This window comes from Euprymna scolopes, chromosome 12 (assembly GCF_053919585.1).
Source record: "Euprymna scolopes isolate OS-2025 chromosome 12, ASM5391958v1, whole genome shotgun sequence".
Lineage (NCBI taxonomy): Eukaryota > Metazoa > Mollusca > Cephalopoda > Sepiida > Sepiolidae > Euprymna > Euprymna scolopes.
Window position 1 is genome coordinate 88,839,123 of NC_136493.1, and position 24,840 is coordinate 88,863,962.

The window sequence follows — 24,840 nt, forward strand, 5'->3', positions numbered from 1 at the left end:
TCAATGAAAATGTTTTGCTGGAGGATGTACTTCCGTCTGAAGCGTCTCTTTATATCAGGGTAAAATATAGATATGTGGTTGTTAGCTTGTTTTTTTTTTTTTTTTTTTTTTTTTTTTTTGCTATCGGAACGATAGATACAGCTTCTTGTTACCAAGGCAATATATGTTGTTATAATTTATTTCTTGTTGCTGTCAGGGTGATACTCTTATGTAAGCCTTGTGTGAAAAGAAATATCCCACGCTGATAGCAAATGTATTGAATGCTTCTGAAATGTACGTGTGTTAGAAACTAACATCAAGGTGTTGAATCCTTTTATTGTTTGCAAAAATATCTGATATCAGTGACGGGTTTCGATGTATTTTGCGTGGATGCAAGAAATGTTTGAGTTAAGTTACGTAAATTTATTTAAAGTACACGCTGACAATTGGTCCAGCGTTGCCCGGGAAAGCAGAATAACTAAAAAAATTCCATTCACCAACCTTGAACTATTGAATTATTTGTTGCTTATGATTGTTCAGAGCGAGCACACAAAATAGCAACCAGAAAATAAAATATAACTGTTTCGAGTGATGGAAATGTGTTAGATGTAATATGTAAGTACGTATTTCCCTTGATGGGAACTGTAAGTTATGACGTCAGCAGAAACTGTGTGGTGTATGTGAAAATCCTTTTTCAAACGGGAACGTGAAAGACGAAATAATGGCTTGAGCGTGTTATATTAAAAAATTAAATTTAGAGAAGGCAATAAAAAGCAGTGGCATAATGGATAAACACAAACTGAAACAAACTAAAATATGATGGCGGAATAAGCTGTGCAGCTTCACATTTATTGATCCAATATATTATGCGTGAATATATATATTCTGTTTATTATACAATTATACAAACATAATTGGTTACATATGTGCATACATGTTTCAGTGGCATCCCAATACAAGGATAACACCTTATCAGACCAAAATGAATCGATATCGACTTTTTTGGTCTGATGAAGTGTTATCCTTGAATTGGGATGCCACTGAAACATGTATGCCATATCTAACCAATAATGTCTGCATACTAAACAGACTATATACTAGCTCTGTCCTGCATTACGCACTCTTTAATAATCACATGAGTTTCATGGAATGTACATCTAGGAAACTAATCGATCCAACCATTATATATATATATATATATATATATATATATATATATATATATATATATATATATATATATATATATATATGTATGTATAGGAAACAATAAGAATGGAAAATGAAGTCACAAAAACTATAATTTTAAGATAAAGGAGGAGCGTATTATACAAAGTGCAATGTAAAATGGTGTATAGGTGTTCTTAGAATTCGATAAATTCCCCCTAACAACATCAATATTTTCATTGATTTATTTCGGTCCTGATGAATCCCACGCTAGACGTCGCATCCCCATTATGTTACCTAGCATCTTCTCTATTCTGATAAGAAGCATTAGGTTTCGAAATATCTTGTTACAAAGAGTCACCTATATCCCCCGACTAAACGTTTGTATACCTTTATTAAATAAACGAACCATTCTATATTCACCAATATATAGTTTTGGGACTTCATTTTCCACTTTTATTGTTTCCTATATAAGCTTCAATGAAATTTGCTGAGCTTTATATTATCCTGCTAAGTGTCTTCTTATAGAATTGAATTTACTCTATTTTCCTAACTCCCTAATCTCTCTCTCTCTCTCTGTATATATATATATATATATATATATATATATATATATATATGCACACACACACACACACACACACACACACACACACATATATATATATATATATATTGAATCAATAAAGGTAAGGCTGCATTGCTTATTACCCCATCATATCTTAATTTGCTTTAGTTTGTGTATATCCCTTACATCCCTACATTGTATTGCCTCCTAAAAATTTTACTTGCTTTATAAAATATCGAGATATTTAGGATAAAGTCAAAGTCTGAACGACGGATAAAAACAAATCTTGCTATTATATTAGATGAGTACCTCGACATTCCTTTCCACAAAAGGAATGCTACTTTTCGTCGACTACGTGTGAAAACCTGCAATTTAAGGAAATATAGTTGTGAAATTATTAAATTAGTAAATGCAGAATTTAGGCTAAGTCGCCTTCTTCGTTTAATCAGTTAGTAAATCCAAACCAGATGACTACGTTGATCAGAACCGGTATTTATGTAAACTTAAAAGGCGCTTACCCTTTAGACAGAATACAAAAAAGAGTCTCAAATCTAATATGCTCTGATGAGCCCATTGAACTTATGTCTCCTGATGTAAATACTTCCGACTAATCAGACACACAGCAAAACTCTATCCTTTCACTATTGAGATTCCTAAATGTTGAAAATCATTCTACTCTAATAGTTTCTTCCCTCGGATAAACTTTCGAATGCCCTCCATGCTGTCTGTATCCCTGATTGTACTATCCCGAAGAAGTTTAGATGTAATATGAACAACCCTCTCGCTGCTGAACTCCCCACAGTCCCCTGTTAAGCAAGATCGCAAATAATAGCCTCTTACGTTTTAAATGGCAATAGGCCTTGTTTGAGGTGAAAAAGAGTAAAAAATAGTTTTTGTTTAACGCAAATAGATCACAAATGCGTACGTAAAAGGAAAATTGTGTTTTACCCAAGTATAAAGAGACCGTTAGTAATGCGTTTTATGAAATTTATGGAAAACATGTTATTAATTATTATTTACTAACAAGGTTATTGGCTTTTATTCTTTTTGCGATTTTTACATTTTTATTGTGCAAATATTTTAAAATTTAAGTGAACGAAACAACTGATGATCCCTAGAAGACTTAGGACTATTGTGAATTGGATAAAGTAAGTTGATTCAGCGATTGCAGGATTTTAAGTGACTTTACCAACAAAATAATTTCCCAATGAATGACTAAAAAATTACAAAACATTTTTTTATAAAGTTTTCAAGGTTAAAAATCTTCCCAAACTATATATATATATATATATATATATAAACTCAGTGTAAAATTAAATTTGTAGTAAAATTTTATTTTCTAACGGATTGAAGTTGTTATTGAATTTTGTTTGAAATATTTCGCATACAAATTTTTTGTCTACTTTTGAATGATTGACTTCTGCTCATGATTTGATTGGTTGATTTGAGTCAGGTGACTGTTTAAACAAAAAGAGGAAGACGACAATTTGAAGAAAATTAAGCGTTTTTTCTTCAGGTAATAAATTGGATATGACTCGTCAATATCATGGTTTTAATCTCCGTGGATAAAGTTTTCTTTCTATCATGAAAATTATATCTAAGTTATTTTTAACCTTTTTGGTTGAAGTCAATATAAGGATGTCGAAGAGAAAATTAAATACACTTTTATTGAAACATAATTTTAAAATATAGAGAAAATGTTATGACATGTTGGTGTCTTTGGTGCTATATGTAAATTTACCAATTTTAAGGTACAGTAGCGTCCAAAAGTTAAGGAACGATCGATCATTTTTTTTTAATGGCTTCTAACTTCATCTATGAAAAAGAAAAAAAAATTTTTTATGAATTTTCCAATGTTTAATAATAGTAGTTAAAGAAAATTTTTTTTTAAATTTTTGATTTTAATACATATTAGTTTTTTTTTTATATATAAATAAATTTAATTAAATTACAGGCGTCCAAAAGTTAAAGAACGAGGGAAATTCATTATGAAAAAATAAAGAATCCTTTCAGTACTTAGTGAAAAGCCCCTTGTTTTCAATCACACTATGGAATCTTTTGCTGCAAGACAGAACCAATCGTTCACATGTTATAGGTGAAATATTATTCCAGGATGTTTTTATACATTCCCATAAATCATCAAGATTTTTTTGTTTTTTTTCTGTGACCTTATCACCAATAATTTTCCAAACATTTTCAATTCGATTCAGGTCTGGGCTCTGAGCTGGCCAATCCATAATGCAAATATTGGATCTATTTAGCTCTTCTAAAACTATTTTTTCTTTATGGCACGGTACGTTGTCTTGCATAAAGATATCAGAATTAGAATGCTTAGGTACCACATGTTCTCTAATCAATTCTCTGTACATTCGGGCATTAACTTTTCCATGAATTCTCACAAGGGGGCCAGTTCCTTTTGAAGATATCATACCCCATACCATTATACTGCCGCCTCCAAATTTTACTGTACTTTTAACGCACTTAGGGGACAGTATTTCTCCATTTTTTCTTCTGACATGTGGTCCTTTGTCTGATCCGAAAAGATTAAATTTAGATTCATCAGTAAAATGAACCTTTTCCTGAACCTGAAGCCAGCCAGAGGCTTACTTGGCCAAAACGTGGTGAGATTACAACAACTATGGAAAGCAGTAATTGCTGAGAATGCAGTTAGGAGATTCAGAGTTCCTATCACGTCGCAGTTACCACTTGACAAAGGCCAGAGGAATAGTTGGTCGGAACATTGTGAAACAACAACAACAACAACTAAAAAGATGAGGATAATGGTTCGGAATAAGATGGATTAATAAACGATACTAATCTCAATGAATCCCAAATAAAATTATATAAATAATATTATTATTAGAATAATGTGGGGATATTTTCAAGTAATATTTTCTCAGTTATTGCTTGACAAAAAGAAGAAACGAAATAAAAGAGAAGAAAGGCGTGAATCCGATATTTGACAAGTGCCTAAGTAATCTTTTTTTTTTCAATAACTCTTTTCATTGAAGTTTCTTTGTCCAAGCAACATTTTCTTTATCAATAACCCTTTTCATTGAAGTTTTTTCTCAGTCTTAAATTCTTTTTACAAAAAAAAAGAAGAAAAAAAATGAACTGTTTTCAATAAACTTTTGTCGTCCGACTTGAAGGATTTTCAACGAAATTGAAACTACTCTTTTAAAAAAATAGTTGCTTGTTGATAAGAACTTATCGAATTTTACACAAAATCCACACACACAAGAAAAGTTCCTCTTCAAAAATGCACCTAATTATAAAGTTTGCAACCATGATTTTTCTGTTTGTGTTTTTGTTTTTGAAATAACATGTGCACAAGTATGCATGTCTATCCTTTTTGGTTTTATTTTCAATAATTTTCTGATTCGTTGATGTATAAGCCATTTTATTATTCATCTTTATTGTTAAATTGTTGCCGAGAAAAAAGAGCGTATGTCTTACTGATTTAAAAAAAATTCATAAAAGCAGAATTTGTAGATTGAAGGGAGCGGCCCGTATTAATAAAACTATTTAAAAAATAAGAAGCTTCAAGCATTGTCTAGTGTTCATTTCTAATTTTCTAGAACGGTAAAGGAAGCCCGCTTTCTTTGCAACAGACTTGGCAATATCCTCAATGTATTTGCTTCAATTCATATTCCCTATGAATGTTAGACCGGACATTCCCAGGTTAGATGTTATTTGTCATGCCAATCGTTAGTTGAGGAGGATTTTTGCAATTGTCAAAGAAAGAAGTTTAGTCTTAGCATTAAATGTTATGAAGTATATACGGCCTTATTCTACTATCGACTGGAGGTCATTTTCTAGGATTTCTGCTATAGCTTCGGATAAGAGTACATTCATTTGCCTTTATGTCTGGTATAGGGCGTGGTGTCAGACTCACATCTCTGTCGCCACGCTTAAATCGACTAATCCATCTTCTATGTTGATATCAACTGCATCGGCTTCGTAATTAATCAATAGGTTCTGGCGAATGTTGATTTGTTGAAGTTGTTTCTTCATGGAGGAATTTAATAACGAATCTTTGCTTCTGGCGCACTTCTATGAAAGAGCTTGATTTCTTAGAGGCTTACACCGCCAATATCTGCAACAGAGATATTAAACTTTTATGGATGCATGAATTCAGTGATGATAAGAATGCAATCTGCAATCCTTTTAAATCATTCATGTGGAATAAAAAGGATGTATTACTTTTGGAACGACCCTTGTGCATATGTAGTAAGTTATGAAAATACATGTTAATTTTCTGCGTGTAATCCTCCCAAGATTCATAAATCTACTACCTAACGAATTCTGTGTAGCTTGTCATGTATCGTGTCACGATGCACTGATGATTCACGAAAGGATGAAACACTAGTATCTGTAGGTATTTAATAATTATTACATTCTATATCTATCTATCTATTTATCTATTTATATGATGATGATCGCAACGTCTTATCAGACGAGTGCCACTCCCTTAGACATTTAAAATCCATGAGCCCAAATGTCTGAGGGAGTATGTATACAAATATGATGTTACAGAGTCTTAGCCTTGTACGACAGCTAAGTTTCTCTCTCTCGGTTCAAAATGTTGAAATCCAGCAACAAGCAAGAGCAAGATAGCCAGCAACAAATTAAACTGCAGTCCAGCTTAATGCGGGTACTGGTCTTCCGCTTTATGGTTTTTTAAATCAGAGATTTGCTTCTCCTAGAAATGTTGCCTTCACCACGGCTTACGGGAGCCCTCTCTACCCCAATACACATATACACACACACAAATATACACGGTGCTAGTTGGCCGTTGACCCAGAAAAAGAGTTCATTCGCCGTTCATTCTATATATATATATATATATATATACATCTATCTATCTATCTCTCTCTCTCTCTCTCTCTCTCTCTCTCTCTCTCTCTATATATATATATATATATATATATATATATATATATATATATATATATATATATATATATATATATATAAGGTATGGGACCATTCCAAGATTTTTCTCGATTCCGATCCAATTACCGATACAGATTCTGATTCTTTATAAATCTCTAAATAATTAACTATAGAGTTACTTTTTCCCCGGTTACCGTAAAAAACACACGTTAACTGTGTAAACGTAACGATACAATTGTGAGGGATGATGTGTAGATTTTAGTTTTACTCGTAGTTTAAAATAAATACATATTTAACGCTTAATCATTACTACCACCGAGAGAAGATTTTGTTTTAAAATACTACTTAGTACCTAGCTTTACTCACTTATTGAGCACTGTTTCAGAAATGTCGAAAATAGATACATAAAATTCACGTGGATACATTAAATTATATATATATATATATATATATATATATATATATATATATATATATATGTGTGTGTGTGTGTGTGTGTGTGTGGGTGGGTGGGTGAAAACTCATTTCTTATCGTTGAGCACTTTACAGTGGAAATAAAGTTGGTCGCTTTTGCCCGCGTGCGCAGATAATGATATTATAATTACTAGATCAGTCTGACATACGTTAAGACATTCAAAAATAAATTTTTAAATATTTCTTGCGGTTGATGGCGGCCGTGTGGATTTGTTCCTTTCTAATGGATTCAGAGACGATTTCGTTGCCGGGTTCGAATATCCCGACCGGCGATAATCGTTACAGCCTGCACTAATGATTCTTTAAAAGATAAAACACTAGTGTCTGTCCTTATTTAATAAATTATTATAGTAAATAATTATGCCAGCTCCTTTAAGAACTCGGTTCTTATCGTTGAAAAAATTTAAAGTTGAAATAAAGTCGCATGATATTATAATCATTAGAGCACTCTGACAGATGTTAAAACATTTTAAGACGACGATGTTTCTCGCGGTTGACTGTAACCGTGTGGATTTTTGGCTTACTAGTGAAATCTCAGATGGCTGTAATCGTGACACCCTGCAGTGATGATTCCCGAAAGGATGAAACACTAGTGTCTGTAGGTATTTATTAATTATTATAGTATATATATATATATATATATATATATATATATATATATATATATATATATATATATAGTGAAAGTGTCTGTCTGTCTGTGTGTGTGTCTGTGTGTGTGTCTGTGTACATTTCCCTACACAATAACTCTGTTAATTTTCAGTCTACAGACTCGAAATTTGATATACAAGGTACTGAGATTTGGGAAAATCTATGTAATGGGTTTTCGGTCAGAAATTTGGCCGTTAAGGTCAAAGTTGAACGATTTGACCTTTGAGAACTCTACAAAACTCCTCCGCCAATTTTGGGTATAAACACTTGAAATTTTGCATATAGGTTCCTTGGACATGGATCTAACTTAACTTAATCTGAGCCAAAAACAATAAAATTTAAGGGGTCATAATAGGGGTCAAAATGTAAGAAAAAAATTGACCGCTTCGGTCTCTACCAAATTACTCAGACAATTTCTGGTTTAAATATTTGAAATTTTACATAAAGGATATTCAGAGATAGAGCAAGCTTTTTAATCGGTTTGGGTCGAAAATTTGAGTTACCAATATATAAATGTTTGTATGTATGTATGTATGTATGTATGTATGCATGCATGTATGTATGTATGTATGCCTAAAACTTTCGACTTTGGCGACGAATTTTTACAAGATCAGTATCGTTTTGAAGGTGCGACCTGCCAGACGACAAATATCGAAAAATTGCTCAAAAACATTAATATCTTCACCTTCAACTTGGGGACTTTTCTACAGGGGGTCGCTTTTTTCGCCGATATTTTCGAAAGTCATCCTCTCCTTTCGATTGTCTAGCCTTAATTTAAACCTACGTAACTTCCGGTTTAGCGGTGGTCGTAACAGCAAAGACGCCAGGTTTTCTCCCCATTATTTTCCTTCTTTGCGGTACGGGTTCGAGCCTGCCTTCCTATTACCACTTATTTTTTTTTTTTTTTGCTCAACACACACCTCCAAACACCATGGCAAGGCTGGGCTGAAATGCTTATATATCTATAAAAGTGAAAATGTCTGTCTGTGTTTCCTTGTACATTTTACTTTCAAATAACTGTCAATTTTCGGTCTACAGACTTAAAATTCGGCATAAGGGGGTATTGAGATTTGGGAAAATCTTTTCAAACGGTTTTCGGTCAGAAATTTTGCTGTTAAGGGGTCAACGGTCAACGATTTAACCTTTGAGAACTCTACCAAACCCCTCCGCCAATTTTGGGTCTAAACACTTGAAATTTCGGTATAGATTACTTGGACATGAATCTAACTTTATAATTTTATTTGAACCCAAAACAATAAATGCTAAGGGGTCAAAATTGGGGTCAAACTTAAAAAAAATTGACGTCTGCGGTCTCTGCCAACTTTTCTCTATGGTAGTTAAGGAAGACTATTATAGAGAAAGTACACCTTCACAGTTTTTAATACATACATAGGCACGTAAAGTTATGAACAGTCCATAGGGCCCTAGAAAAGCCGGGCGGAACTGCTAGTATATATATATATATATATATATATATATATATATTAGTGATGGAACGATTCCAAATTTTTTTCTCTCTATTCCGATACAATTACTGATTCTGTTCAAAATTTCCGATTCCGATACAATTACCGATACAGATTCTGATTCTTTATAAATCTCTAATATTAACTATAGAATTACTATTTTCCCGGTTACCGTAAAAACACATGTTAAATGTGCAAACGTAACGATAAAATTGTCAGGGATGATGTATAGATTTTAGTTTTACATGTAGTTTAAATCAATAAATATTTAACACTCTATCATTACTACCAACACTAGAAGATTTTGTTTTGAACAAAAAAAAGAAGATAAGTAAAGTAATCGTTTATGGCATTGCGAAATGGACAAATTTCCGATTTCGATGCCTCAAAAAGTTCCGAGTTTTCCGATTCTCAATTCCGCTTCCGCTTAATCGTCCAACCACTAATATATATATATATATATATATATATATATATATATATATATATATATATATATATATATATATATATATATGTATGTATGTGTGTGTGTGCGTGTGTGTGTGTGTGTGTATACATATATGGATATGTAGCTATAGAAATACCTATCAAAACTCTTTCCCGCCACCTTTTCCAGCCGACAACGTATGGTTTCCGTTGCGCTGCTCAACATGTCATGTGATAATTCCCACGCAAAATACAGACGCTGGAGTAGTTCTCGTCTGCCGATTGAAACATGTCGATTCACGTACGAGTATTGAGCCGCATCTAAAACAGCTGGAGCTGAACGACGTGGACAATACCGAATGCATTCGAACCTGCTGATGTTAATGGTGTCAGGAAGTACAATTCCGGAAGAGGGGCGTGGCAATGGGTGTTGTGGACGATAACGCCTCCATCCACTGGCTGGTCGTGTAAGTGCTACATCGATTCGCATCCGATGCATGCGCACAGAACATGCCTTTTAAAATTGAAAGACATGAAATCTCCAAATCCCAGTAACTCAATAATAATTAAAAAAAAAATAGTCTGCAAATAGTTAGTTGGGTATCCTAATAAAACAAGTATAGATAAAAAAAAATGTAGAAGGGAATTTATTTCTCTTCCACCGCGAGAACTGTGACACTAGGGTCAGAAAGTGGAGTGAAAAGGCAGTACTCCTGCAAAAAATATCTGTGCAGTCCCATTGACATTTCCCGGTTGAAACTCCTCGGGCGATTGGCAATAAACTAGCCTCTTTTCAAAGCCTGGGAGTGCTGGACTTCCTAGAACTGCACTGAACCAGCACTACACCGCAATCAACAGTGGCGCTAAAAAAATATCTTAATCTTTGTTGATTTTGAGCCCAGAGAAATATCTACCCGGCCAACTGAAGACTACTCAAAAAAAAAAAAGAAAAAGAAAAAAAAAAGAAAGAGAAAATGTTTTGAAATTAAATTTTATAGGAGAAACAGAATAAACAATTCCTGTGAGGACACTGAGATCTTTCATAAAGTAGATAAAAGAGAAACCTAGATTTAAAGAAACCGGAAACTAATTACCATGTTCAGGCACTATAGACGAGCAATGATTTTGAACAACTCTATGTAAAAAGGAAAAAAGGAAGAGGGTGTAAGTATTGAAAATTTCATAAACGACACAATTAAAGATGTAGAGAATTACGAAACACGGGATATAAAAATATTATATACAACTGTCAATGATAGGACAAAATCAAACACTTCAGAGAAAAACTAAAACGGGAAACAGCAACAAAACTAGAAACGAATAATAGAAAGGAAAATAATCAAGTGGACAATTGATACGATTAACCAAAATATATACACTAGCTAACATAGACATGATTGCGAAAAGGACACATAAAGTGAGAAGATGAACAACACAAATTTTTTATAATAGCTTTATACATACCAAATTTATTTTAAATAATGGATTGAAAGATAACAAGTGACAAAGCTAGCTAACCTGTTTCGAACCTTCCTCAATAGAGCTAAATCGAGGTTAGGAAATTACGATGAAAAAAATATGAAAATGAAAATGTGGTGGGGAACAAAAAAAATCGAGTAATAATCAAATAAAACCCACATAAAATTCTAAAATATTTTTTAGCTTACAATACGAAGGTCTCAAAGACTTAATGTAATGGTTTGTAGAATTTTCAAATCCAAAAGAAAGTGCCACTTGCTAAGGATAGCGAACACGCTGACACTAATATTGCAGTCAGAGACACGGTTAATTATTAGGTGCTCACAAATGGCTTAACCGTATGTAGTATTTAAAACATCAAATGGTGAATAATTTGCATATCGAATCTTTTGTTTGACCCGGAAGTACAACCTTTGCGACGTCGCCGCGACGTAACCGTAACTACATTCAACAGAATTATTATGGCGGAACATCTTTTCGAATTGAAGACAAAAATGGGTCTAATGGCAAAACAACACATGGATTCGATACTAAATAACACTGTTGTACAGACAGTGAAATTTGTTTTGCAAATCTGTCATGATGTTACCTAGCTAAAGATAAGCAAAGGTAAATAAGTCACCTTTCCTACTGAAGCTTCTATTACTTTATAAAAATTAGTAACGTTTTTTTTATTGTAAATTCTACGATGTCCAGAGGATAGCCATTGTTTTTGTGGAGCAAAACACGTCTCAACGTATGTAAATAGCAGTAAACGTAGGTTTTCAATGGCTGAAAGTAAAAACAAATCTGAATATGTCTTGGAAACCAGTACATTCAAAAATGGAACTGTAGAATTAACTTCATTGTCTAACATAAACTTAAGGAATGGATGAATTTTATTAAGGAACGTAAAAATGTCAAATAAACAAAAGGTGCCGTTAATGTAACGAAAGTTAAAGGTTTGGGTTTTGAAAACCAGATAATAAACCCACTTCATAAAAACATAACAAACATATTTGTCAGAGACGGTCTCAGGTGAGAACCCATAGACACACCATCTATTTGCCTATATAAAATGTCAATGAAACTGAATTCAAACGATGTAGTGGAAAATTTCATTAGTTTCCCTAAAATATTTTCGGGATTAAAGGGAGTAAAAGTTGATTATGATATAAGGCGTCTACGCATATATTAATAATCTCTAAATGTAAAGCACAAGTAAAAGACTAAAACTATCAACAGAAAACATCAATTTGCATAAAGTTAGCGAATATAAATGAATATTTAATTGAAAATGAACTTTAATGCTCCAAAACGGATTCTAAGTAATGTGACTAACGTGAGAAGACCCTATCATTGATAATATGAGTCAATAGTAGTCCGTTTTACATATATATATATATATATATATATATATATATATATATATATATATATATATATATATATATATATATATAAAGCCATAGAGACGCGATCCAGCAGCTCTAATTAAATCTGAAATGGTAGCAGAAAGAACTCCGTCTTTTACCTATTTAATCAGCATTTTTGAAACTTCGTCTCGATAGGTATGGTAGAATCGTGTGACCTCACTGGACAAATTTAGAAGGATGGGCATCCTTTTACTGATGTAATTTTGATGATTAAGTATGACGACACTGGAGCCTTTGTGATGATGCATAATATTTATATGTATGCTCAAATAAATTTGTTTTTTTTTTGTGTGTATTGATATTCATATTAAGAACCATTTTTTCTATTTATTTAAAACTAAAATACAACTTTGTTATATATGGGTCGTGAAATTGCTTTTATCTACAAAGCAGCTAGCTAATTTGCATATTCTTTTAAACATTCATTTTAATTTATTTCCTATTAGTTTTCCGGTTTTCTCATGGGATGATAATCTTAAGTTAACTATTACGTGTAATTATATTCATGCAGATATTCTACATGATTTATACTTGTGTAATATTTGCGTAAAAAGCTTATAGTAAACACAGAACTCTTTCCATATATATTTATGTATGTGTATATATTTTTGTTTAAAAAATTGCCTACCAAACTCCTCTTACAGTTTTTGGTCTACAATCATGGAACTTAATATATAGAGCATTCGAATCCATGCGAAACTTTATATTTGGGTTTTAGCCGGGAAAATCGATGCAAAAGTGTGAAAATTAAAATAAAATAAATTTTCCAGGTGATGGTTGAACGACGGCGTTACGAATATTCATGCGTGACGTAATAGCCATAGGTTAATGTTTTAATTTTATCATTGCAGTAAACATGTTTTCATAGTACAGTCATTAACGTCAAAGGAAAAAGTAAATCGTTAGCTAAATAAAACAGTAGACGTATGTGTTTGTGTAAATATCTAAAAGGTAAACTCTTAAACTATTAATCACATAACACTGAAATTCTCAGGAAATATTATTCATGCACCAAGGATGATTTATAGCGAGTACTATCTGGGATCTCTGACCACTCTGTTGTAGCAGTTAAGATGAAAATGAAATGTAATAAGTCTTCAGATATACCTCTCCACCGTACTGTATATCGATACTCTATGACTGACTGGGATAGCTTCCGTACATTCCTATCTGATCTACCTCTGCATTCCATGTTTAAAAAGGATGTGTCCTCTATAGTATCAGATCCGACAGAATGGTTAATTGTAAGCATAGACCGATTCATACCATCCAAAACAAAAACAAAAACCTAACAGCCAGCCGTGGTTCTCTCCTGAATGTGCTGCTGCCATCGCGCACAGAAATCACTTTTTCCATAGCTACCAACGTAATAGATGTACTGAGACTAAAGCTGCTTTCAGGACTGCCAGCAACCACTGTAAAAGAGTAATAAAACATGCAAGAGAGCTATATGCTCAGTCTGTTAAATCCAAAGTAGCTGAGCAGCGGTTTGGTTCCCACCAGTTCTGGCAAATGGCAAACAGGATCTTGAACAGAAGCGTGCTTTCTATCCCAAATATCATCAATGGACCTGAGGTCATCTTGTCAGCTTCAGACAAGGCCAGACTATTTGCCAAGAACTTTGCAGCTAATTCTACCCTATGCGACAATGACAATCAACTCCCTGTATTTCTTCCTATAACAGACAACACGCTATGCAGCATACAAATATCTGTGCGTGAGGTCGCCAAGCTAATCAAGAACCTTGATTCCAGTGAAGCAACTGGCCCTGATGGCATTCCAGTTATAGTGTTGAAAAAGCTCCAACCAGAACTTGCCCCCATTCTTACAAAACTGTTTAAGCGTTGCCTTAATAAGAAGTGCTTTCCAACACCCTGGAAAACCTCATCAGTATGCCCTGTATTTAAGAATTCAGGCGAAAAGTCATCTCCCTCTCAGTACAGACCAATAAGTCTCCTGTGTGTCATGAGTAAGTTGTTGGAATCCATATTAAATAAAAAAGTAGTCAACCACCTCAACAGAAACAACCTTCTTAGTGACACACAATATGGTTTCCGCTCTGCAAGATCTACAGCACATAGGATTAGTAAATCTCTTGACAAAGGTTTCCTTTCCAGGGCAATTGCTCTTGACATATCAAAGGCCTTCGATAAGGTATGGTATAAGGGCCTACTTCACAGGATTTCCAGCTACGGTATTACTGGAAATGTTTTCTCAATCATTGAATCATTCCTCTCTAGTGGTTGATGGGCAGAAATCAGAGGCCCACAGTATTAATGCTGGAGTCCCTCAGGGGTCCATCCTGGGCCCTACTCTCTTCCTGATCTGCATCAATGATTTTCCAAAACACATACTTAAATCATTCGTTGACATCTATGCTGATAACACGACCACCTATGGCAACACACCAAAGGCCGTAAATGACAAAGTTCTCTCTAATTCTCTCTCCTCTGATCTTGAGCAAGTGGTACAATGGGGGAATAGGTGCCTGGTCACTTTTAATTCATCCAAAACCAAGCTTCTATCTTTACATCATCAACGTTCTGATCCCCATCTGGCATCAATTGAAATGGATGGCTCTCGTCTTGGGGGGGGGGCTCCATGTTTTGATAAGCTTCTGGGTTTGACCTTCACTCCTGATCTGAAATGGAACACATACATCCAATCTGTTGCCAGGGACGCTGGGAAAATGGTGGGATCCTTCTACCGCTCCAGAAGATATCTCACTACTGATGCAATTCTCTATCTGTATAAAAGCCAAGTACGTCCAAGGATGGAGTATTGCTGCCACATCTGGACAGGAGCTACTATCCTGCCTTGACAGAGTACAAAATAGACTTCGTGGTTTAGTGGGGGATGCCCTTTTCTCTTCCCTGCAACCTCTCTCCCACAGAAGAGACGTTGCGAGCCTATCTTTGTTTTATCGTTATTTCCATGCCAGGTGCTCGTCTGAGCTCCAATCCCTCGTCTCCCCTCGCCAATCTTTCACGAGAAACACTCGTCTGGCTGAAACTACTGTCAATAATTTTCCCCACTCTTTATCTGTGCCTAAATCCAAACGTAGATTCCATGAGCAAAGCTTTTTTTTTTAGAACTGCACGCCAGTGGAACTCTCTGCCACTTGCCTGTTTCCCACCTGACTACAACTTGGACGTCTTCAAGTCCAACATAAACAAACTGCTGACAAACCGCCCCCTTAAGTAAGACACTCTATCAAAACCCCCAATACTAATGATTACTACAATACTATCTCATTGATTACTGTACACGCAATAACCCGTATCCCTGAGTGGCCTTCGGGCCTTGATAAGTGGTGACCCCCATGTAAAAAAAATATCTTTGTTTACATACATGAATAACGCGTACAGACATCGGAAAATTTACATGTAAAATACATTAACCATTAGCCGACACTTTTTGCGCATACGCACACTTAAAACCGCATCAGGCTAGAACGCTACATATTTTGATTAGGTGTTTGTATTAATAATAAAATAAATGAAATAATATGTAAATTTTACTCGCAGTTTTGAATTTGTTAATACAAAGAAAAACCTATATATCTTTTTATTATTCACATATCGAAGACCTATCTGTATATTTTTTAATGTGTGACCGATTAGATAAACAGTTATTAGTTACAAATATATATTCAGTGTTTTTCCAGTGTGCGCAACGTGTTACATTTCAGATAGGATTTCCAACATTAAATTACATTTTTATGGTATCTTTCTTTTATATTAAACGCAGAGAGACAGGGTAGAAGTACTCGTCAAGGATTCGTTACTTGACACTCAGCCCGACAGGTGAGGGGCCGGGAACCGGTCCAGCACCTGTCGGACTGAGGTACATCGCCTGGGTAATACCTAGGAGGTCCACCCTCCCAGGCCTTGCCACTGGGCTTTCCGGTGGAGTAAGTTTATCGCTTACTGTCTTAGGCGCCCCGATCGGGGAATGCTGACGGGGTTACTCAGACAATTTTACAATTGCAGGAGTGTCCCTCATTTAGGGGAGCCTGATGGATCCCCACCTTCCGGCCTTGTGCCACATATTGCTGTGGCGGGCAGCAATTAAATATCTGTTCCATCATTCATCTTGGATGATAGGATGTGTCTCCTAGCGGCTTCGGCTGCATGGAGACAGGGTATAAGTACTCGTCAAGGAGTCGTCACTTGACACTATTATCACCAAAAAAATACTAAAACCATTACATAAAAATAAAAAAAAATAAAAAGTCGATTTAGCGTTTCAACATTTGAACAGCGCTCGGTTGAAACCGATGATTGCCGGTCTCGCCCGATCTATGCTTGACGGGAATTTCCGAGGATACGAGTCAAATACTCGTGTTTAATATTAATTTGTATTGTTTATAACCACTCACGTGATTTAATAATAATCACGTGATTCAATCTTGAATTAAAAATAAAGATTTTTACATTGCGTAAAATTATAAAAGTTCTATATATATTGATTAAACTTTAACTTAAAGGTGCTCATAGTTTCAAATGATAAAAAGTTCTATTTTTATATTGCTTTAAAAAGTTTTCATAGTTTATGACTATGAAAAGTTCTATTTATATTGTTTAAACTTTTTTATTGTATGTTCTGACAATTTAATATTTTTATTTATATTAATATTGTTTATTATGTAAAAAGTATTCATTGTACAAAACTATTTTTAAAAAATGTTTACATTGTTTTCATGGTAACACAACTGATCAATTGTAATCTTTTGCAAGAGTTGCATGGGTTAAAACATTCTTATCAATCCATTCATTGCGTTATTGATGAAGATCAGGCAGTAGAATTTCCTGTAAAATTCTAAATTCACTGTAGCCGCCTGAAATGCCACATTTTAACATGATATTGAAGGAAGGTGTCCAAGTTATATTATTAAGAAATCGTTATTCACCTAAATTGTGCAATGGCACATGGTTAGCAATAACATCTTTGAAAACTAATGTTCTGCAAGCCATTATAATAACTGGACATTTTTTATTCTTTCTGACATGCCATTTCAGTTTAAGCGTTTACAATTTCCAATAAAAATTAGTTTTGCCATAGCTATAAATAAAACTCAAGGAAAAAGCCTAAAAGTTGTTGGACTTAATCTTCAGACACCTTGCTTTTCTCATGGCCAGTTGTATGTTGGTTGCTCACGGAATGGAAGTCCTAAAAACCTCTACATTTACACACTAGAGGTCACACCAAAATGTTATGTATGTAGAGTTTCTTCAAAATTAATGCTACATGTTCATTTACCAGTTTTCAGATATGCACTCGTGGAAACTGAATTTTAATTATTTCATTAACAGAATAGATTACTAATGTCATCTTTATATATGTAGTACAATAAATAGTTAAAACGAAAGGAGATTTAACAGTTTTCAGATATGCACTACGATATAAAATGATAATTGAAATTCTTACATTATATTTTGAAAAAACAAGCACTAGAAGATAAAAACGATTAGGTCTACTGGCGAAACCTCTATAAAATGAAACGCACCTACCGCTCTCACCACATGGAGTGTGCGGAAAAAGAAGCCATTATGAATTTCTGTTTTGTTTAATTTATATTTATTATAATGTATGGGGACAAAATACTCAAATATATCATATAAAACCTGGCAACGCCGGGTATTTCAGCTAGTATAATAATAATAATACGAAATATGTATTAATCAAAATATCATATTTAAGAGTATTTAACGACCGGGCAATGACGGATGACCTGCTAGTATATATACAAAATCGAGTTTTTCATTCTACGACATTGATATTAAAAGTCTACTTTCTCCCATTTAAAAATTATTAAAATTAACTTAATATACTCATTCATGTATATGCGAGCGATTACATAAAGTTTAACTAATTTGCATAATGTTTTTGAAAAACAAGTATTAATTAATTACTTCCTCATTTTTTATGGTGTTTTATTAGATGATATATATATATATATATATATATATATATATATATATATATATATATATATATATATATATATACCAATCCTTATTCAAAAAATTTTCCTAAAAGTTTAATATATTAGCCAGTGGCAATGAACATATACCAATAAAAATTAAGCCTGGTAAATTGACTCAAATATTAAGCTACATGATTAACATTTATGTAAGCGAGCATCCATATATATTTACAAAAACCAAAAAAAAACATGGTAAGAACATTACATCATAGTTTTGTATTGTTTCGAATATATATATATATATATATATGTGTGTGTGTGTGTGTGTGTGTGTGTGTGACGTTTCGTGAGCGGAAAGTGTCTACCAAGCTCCCCTCGCAATATTTGGTCTATAGAGTCAAAATTTAATACATAGGGTATTTGAACGTGCAGCACACTTTTTATTTGGATTAAAGCCAGTAAGAATTGCTGCTAGGGAGTCAAAATCTAAAACAGAAAGTAGACCTAAGTCGGATAAAACATTACTCATGTTGTCTCTTTTGCACATGCGCAAGATTAAATATTCATAGCTCAAAGTCGCTTACTGTTTAACCTTTCGCACCCATCTGTCGATAGCTCGAACGGAAACGAAACTGAAGGAATAAATAACGACTAAGGCTGGTGCGTTGAACGTTCTAATAACGATTCTAGCAGATGATACCCAAGTCATTTCAACTTTTGAAATCATTAATATATAATGGATAATAATCAATAGAGAACTCGCTGTATAAGAATAATTAATGAGATCTCTACATGATTTAAAATATGTTTATCCGTATTTTATAATCGGGCAACGCCGGGAGATCTGCTAGCATATATATGTATATATATATATATATATATATATATATATATATATATATATATATATTTATATATATATATATATATATATATATATATACACTTATAAAAATGAAATTGTCTCTGAGTGTGTGTGTGTGTGTGTGTGTGTGTACATTTCCCTACTAAACTACTCTGTCAATTTTCAGTCTACAGACTCGAGATTTGACATAAGGGGTATTGAGATTTGGAAAAATCTTTTAAATCAGTTTTCTGCGAGAAATTTTACATAAAGGGTATTCAGACCTACAGGAAGCTTTTTAATCAGTTTTGGAGCGAAAATTAAGCTGCCAAGAGGTCAAAGTTGAAATAGTTGACCTTGTAGACTCTACAAAACTCCTCCGCCAATGTTAGGTCTAAACACTTGAAATTTTAGATGTAGGTTACCTGGACACGAGGCAAACTTTTAAATATATATGTATATACATACGGGCATAAAGTTATGAACAGTACATAGGGCCCGAGCAAAGCTGGACTGAACTGCTAGTATATATATATATATATATATATATATATATATATATATATATATATATAAGAGTAATCTTTTCTCTCTCTGTGCGAAAAGTCTCTACCAAACTCCTCTCTGAATATTTGGGTTACTGGCTTTAAACAATATGTAGGTTATTTTATCTTTTACCTTTTAGCTTGCAGAAATAGTTGCTTAGTAGACAAAAATTAAAATAATAAACACAGTTGACTTTGGCAGGAGTACGTCGACTCATTCTAAACATGTATACATATGCATTTTTAGCCTAAACTGGTTCAATTTTTAGGTATTTTTATCCATCTAGTGATAGCTCAGATCATAACGACGAAGGCTGGAGCGCTGAATGCTTTGGTTTCGATTCCAGCCACCGAAGTCATTTTTTTTTTTAACTTCTGAAATAATCAAATATATATATATTGAATACAATAGAATAATCGATAGAGAATTTGCTCTATAATAATAAATACGAAATTTGCATGAATTAAAATGTCATATTTAAGCGTATTTTATGACCGGCCAACGCCTGGTAACTGGCTAGTGTATATATATTGCTTTATATTCTTTTAACCAAGATAGATATGAGAGCATACATGAACAACGTTACAACTTAACCTGAGGTTGAATAAAAATGTTATTACATAAGTTAAATATGAATATAAAGAGTGCATCCATGTTCTACAATGCAACACAATAGAATGATTGGTTCTTTAAAGTACGACTGCCTTTTGCCCGTGTTTTAAAGCGATAGCATCTCGAGACAATCACGTATTCTTGTTACCATAACAAAAGGTGATTGCACTTTTTTATGGATGCATAAAAGCTGGACATTCTGCATCCAGCAATACATAAATAAAACGTTCGAATACAGCCACATTTATCGTGTGCGCATGCGACACAGCTGAGTTCGCTCCACATCGACTTAACTACATCCCATTATCAAGAAATTAATCACTTCCAGTTCTTTTTACCTTGTTTTTTATTTTTAATTTTCTTTTCTTCTATTTCCTCCAAATTACTCGTATCAACTGCTCTGTCTACATCAACAAACTACATACGACAGAGAAGATTTAATGACATTTTAGTATTATAACCTTGTCACCTCTGACCTGGGTTGTAGTATAGCTGAAGGCTAAATAGAATCTCCATATCAGGTATACACAACTAAACAGTATCTGATGGTGTAGTTTAACCTTTGGAGCTTTGACGAGTATGGTATCGGTCATCTTTTTATTTTATTCACAGGTCTATTCTGACCCGGAGTGTTAGCACCTATCAGGGTCTCATCTACGAATGTTATATTTTAAGGGTCATACTTTAGTATCGATTAAGTTAGCGTGGATTTTAACAATGGCCCCCACTGAGTAATGAAAATCACTCAAATCTATAAACCTAAAAAATAAAACTATATGCCTTGTCTGGATCGATTTCCATAAAATAAAATTAAGTGCTAGAGAATTTATATTCTGTAACTAATATAAAGGGTCTATAAGTATAAGTGATACAAACGTTAGCAGATGAAACTTAGTAATTATAAGATTGCATCAGTATGAATGTTAAAACGTCGATTCTTGATAATCAGTAAAAGAAACTTGTAATATATAATACAAAGCGCCGTTGGATGCGTATATGTTTGTATGTTTTTATGTCCGGCTAAAAGTTTAAAAAAAAAAAAAATCCAAAACAAATATCCACAAGGTTTACGTTGTCCCGGATGATTAATATCTAAAATTTAAAAAAAAAAACAACTTGCGCATTTTTTTTTTTTTTTAAACTGACACAATTTTTCCCCCAGAGAATGTGTTTTTTAGAGAGATTATGTACTAGCTAAAGGGAATAAACTCTGATTTCTTAATCAAGGAGTTAATTCTTTTATGCCGAGTCATTCCTCGAAGAATCTATATAAATGAATTGTGTGTGTGCGTCTAGAAAAAGGAATGGGCTGGAAAGAAAAGACGAGAGTGAGAAAAACACGAAGAAGAGGGAAAGAGAAAAATATAGAGAAGAGATAGAAATTTTAATAGAAATATGTTACACTTTTGCCCTGGGCAATGCCAGGTAACCCTTCAAGTTACAAATCATAGAAAGTTAACAGTTGGCACTTACTTAAAAACGTATCCGGCCATTTAATCTAGGCGCTTAACGCTGGAAAGTTAATTTTAAACTAAAGGTTCACATATCAATCGTCGAGATACATGAACACATCTAGAAAAGCAGTTGCTCAGTAAATAATTAGATTAACTTGTAAGTAACTACAATAAAAACGACGATTGCTATGACAAATACAATCCTAACTGAGAGTCAATCTTTTAAACTCCTCGGTCTAACATTCACAAGCAACATGAATTGGAACAAATACATTGAAGACGTTACCAAGGCTGCTGCAAAGAAGGTGGGCTCCCTCTACCATGCTAGAAAATTACTCACACCTGATTGCATCTTATATGTTTACAAAGTCACAATTCGCTCATGCATGGAGTATTAATGCGACGTCTAGGTTATTGCATCTACCACAAATCTCTCACTCTTAGACGGAATCCATAAATGAATCTCAAATCTAATAGATCACGAACTCAGCCCAGTTCCAACCTCTACGCCATCGCAGACATTATCGCATCCTGTAATACAAGTACTTTAATGGAACGTGCTTTGATTAACTTGTAGCACGTATTCCCTCGGCGTAATACTCTGACTAACCCGACAAGCAACAAAATTCCACCCCTTCACTATTTATAGGTGCTGGAAAGTTTTCTACTCTAATAGTTTCTTCTTTTGAACTGGTAGACTGACTGTATTAACCTTCTGAAGTTTATAATGTTAACAGACATCTCGCTGCTCGACTCCCTGCTGTCCCATTAGACACAATCCCAAATAGTTGTCCATTACGTTCCAACTGGTAATATGTCTTATGTGGTTTGAAATAGCGTAAATAAAAATAAATAAATAAACCGCTGGAACTAAGTAAATAATAAAAAGATCCTATAAGTATAACTAATTAGTTATTGTTATTGTAGCTTCCTAACTCTCGTTTCTATTATTTTGTCCTTTAGCTCTCATATTTCGTTAGCGATGTTTCTGACAAAAGGGGAAAATTGCTGTTTTCTATGTTCTTATATATTCATCTAACTCTTGACGTTGGCTAGTTTTTGACCCTGAAGTATTTCTTTTAGTTTCATACATGAAGTGACTTCGTGCGTTGTCTGGAACACTTTCTATAAAAAATATAAATTAATTTAAATGCTAATAGCATATTCTATAACTATACACAAAAAACACTGATAACTAAAAAAAAGTAATCGGTAAATATAAGATAACTTTCATTAATTAATTTCAGATAGCTCTGTTGTTGGCACTCGTTTCACCGATATTTTTCTGGTATTAATAGGGATACCGTTCTAGAAAGACATCGGCACAGGAGGACTTGGCACACTAATGTTATCAGTCAGTGTCATGAACCACTGTCACCTCTTGTAAAATGGCTGGTGCTGTATTTTGGGGAAGTTTCCTTTGATAATATATTTATAGATTTGAAATTTTTTTTTTTTTTTTTGCTATCGTATATTCATCGGTGCGTCACGTTGTTTTACTACTACTGACCAACAAAATCCAGACGATGTATAAACGTACACATTTTCTAACTGTCCTTTGAGTTTTTGTACAGGCATTTAAAACTGCCGTATATTTTTGAAAATTCAGTTCTTGCTATGCATCTTATGAGATGACTGACCAATTTTTATGATTCCAGGTTTATGATTCCAGGTTCAAATGAACAGCTACAACAGGAATTGGAATACACCCTACTAAAGCCTGATTTTCACAGCTGGTGAATTAAAAAATGTTATCTGGATGCGTCGACACTTTAGAAAAACGATATGCAATAAAATTTTGTTTTAAACTTGAAAAAATGTCACAGAAGCATATGGAATGCTTCAGACTGCTTTTGGACCAACTTGCATGAATCGAGCATAAGTTTTGGGATGGCATAAGAGATTCAAAGAAAGGCAGGAAGTCTTTAAGAGATATTGAGAGGTGTAGGAAGAGTAAGGAAGTCAGAATACCAGAGTTGATTGGCTAAATAAAGAATTTCATGGATAATGACCGTCGTGTGTCTATAAAGACAATAAGTGCACAGTTTCTTTCCGATGTGGGAACTGTGCACACAATTATTCGCGAGGAACTGAAGATACGAAAGATTTGTTCGAAGTTTGTCTCAAGGTTGCTCAGAGAAGATCAGAAAGAAAGACGTTGTCATGACAACAGGGAGAGGGTCAAGCTGATCAATTCAGATCCTGCAGTTCTTAATAATTTGGTGACCTGCGTGAAAGTTGGATCTACTGCTATGACCCAGTTACCAAGAGACAGTGTTCCCAGTGGAAGCATGCTGGTTTTCCCAAACCCAAGAAGGCCAGACAGAGCAAATCCACCCAGAAACTTATGATGATCCCATTTTTGACAACACGGGCATGATCTAGGTTTCCACTGGACAGACAGTCAACAAGGAATACTATGTTAAATTTTTGGCAGTTAAGGAAGAGATTCCGTCGGAAGAGGCTAGGACTCTTCAAATTAGGTCAGTGGCATTTCCACCAGGACAATTCACCAGCCAATAACTTCATCCTTATCACAGACTATTTAGCTGCTTGTGACTTTTGCTTATTCCCTAAGCTCAAGAAAACCTTAGAGGCTGTCGTTATGAGACAATTGAGGAGATAAAAAGAAAGGCTGTGATGAAGGCCATTGACACATTCACAGAAGAGGAATTCCATGGGGCCTTCCAGAAGTCATTGGAACGGTACAAGTGCATTGCAGCCGGAGGAGATCACTTCTAAGTGGACTAGAGCACCAATTTAAGTGTACATACGAAAACGAAATTGCAGACACCTTGTACATGGTTTATTGCAGTTGTCATTTTTGCGAATAAATTTGATTTGATTTCTAGATTTTACTCGAAGGGAGACCTGACCTCACCTGGGATTGTATGGCACTCCAATACTTTTTATTATAATCGAAATTGATGA